This window comes from Octopus bimaculoides, chromosome 1 (genome assembly GCF_001194135.2).
Source record: "Octopus bimaculoides isolate UCB-OBI-ISO-001 chromosome 1, ASM119413v2, whole genome shotgun sequence".
Lineage (NCBI taxonomy): Eukaryota > Metazoa > Mollusca > Cephalopoda > Octopoda > Octopodidae > Octopus > Octopus bimaculoides.
Window position 1 is genome coordinate 109,754,738 of NC_068981.1, and position 902 is coordinate 109,755,639.

At 47.9% G+C, this 902-nt stretch overlaps 1 protein-coding gene across 1 annotated transcript in view; it reads right to left on the bottom strand.

The window, feature by feature from the left end:
• The window catches only part of LOC106881422 (nucleoporin NUP188), a 465,305-nt gene that overhangs the window by 91,367 nt on the left and 373,036 nt on the right, over positions 1–902 (bottom strand). The gene's annotated exons all lie outside the window — the stretch shown is intronic.

Consider the following 902-nt stretch of genomic DNA (forward strand, 5'->3'; position numbering starts at 1 on the left):
CACAGGTGCCATCACGACTTTGCTTTCGCTTGCCCCAACAGGTCTTCACAAGCCGAGTTTCGTATCCAATGAAGGAGACAACGTTGGCATGGGTGCCAGTCGTCGAATTTAGTTCGATTTCGATTTCACTTGCCTCAACAGGTCTTCACAAGTGGAGTTTAGTGTCCAATGAAGGAAGGTACGCATAAGTGGGCTGGCTACACCCCTGGCAAAGGCCTTGGATTTAGGTCTCACTTGCCTTGCTGGGTCTTCTCATGCACAGCATATTTCCAAAGGTCTCAATCTGAAGTCATCGCCTCGGTGAGGCCCAATGTTCGAAGGTTGTGCCTCACCACCTCATCCCAGGTCTTCCTGGGCCTACCTCTTCCACAGGTTCCTTCAACTGCTAGGGTGTGACACTTTTTCACATAGTTATCCTCATCTATCCTTGCCATATGACCATACCAGCACAATCATCTCTCTTGCCCACCACAACTGATGCTTCTTAGGTTCAACTTTTCTCTCAAAGTACTTACACTCTGTCTAGTATGCACACTGACATTACACATCCATCGGAGCATACTGGCTTCATTCCTTGCGAGCCTATGCATGTCCTCAGCAGTCACGGCCCAAGTTTCACTGCCATGAAGCACGGCTGTTCATACACATGCGTCATACAGTCTGCCTTTGTCTCTGAGTGAGAGGCCCCTTGTCACCAGTAGAGGTAAGAGCTCTGTGAACTTTGCCCAGGCTATTCTTATTCTAGCAGCTACACTTTCAGCACACCCACCCCGACTACTAACTTGGTCACCTAGATAGGGGAAGCTATCAACTAAGTCTAGTTTTTCTCCCTGGAATGTAGCCAAAGTTCTTTTCTGCACATTTTCAGTGTTTATTACTCCTGAACATCTGCCACATACAAA